We start from the raw sequence: 212 nt of genomic DNA on the forward strand, positions 1-212 counted from the left end.
AATATATAATATATAGATAGTAAAATACTTATATACCATGGATGAAAATGGGTCAAATCCATGGTATATCAACTCCCCCAGACTTACCCTTTTTCTTGTCCTCAAGCAAAACAAACATGCAATCTCTCTGAAAGAGGTTTAAAACATCAGGGACTCACATGATTTAAAACTTAGAATCATCACCTCTACAATATTGCAATCCACATCTAAAA

This window comes from Brassica oleracea, chromosome C6 (genome assembly GCF_000695525.1).
Source record: "Brassica oleracea var. oleracea cultivar TO1000 chromosome C6, BOL, whole genome shotgun sequence".
Lineage (NCBI taxonomy): Eukaryota > Viridiplantae > Streptophyta > Magnoliopsida > Brassicales > Brassicaceae > Brassica > Brassica oleracea.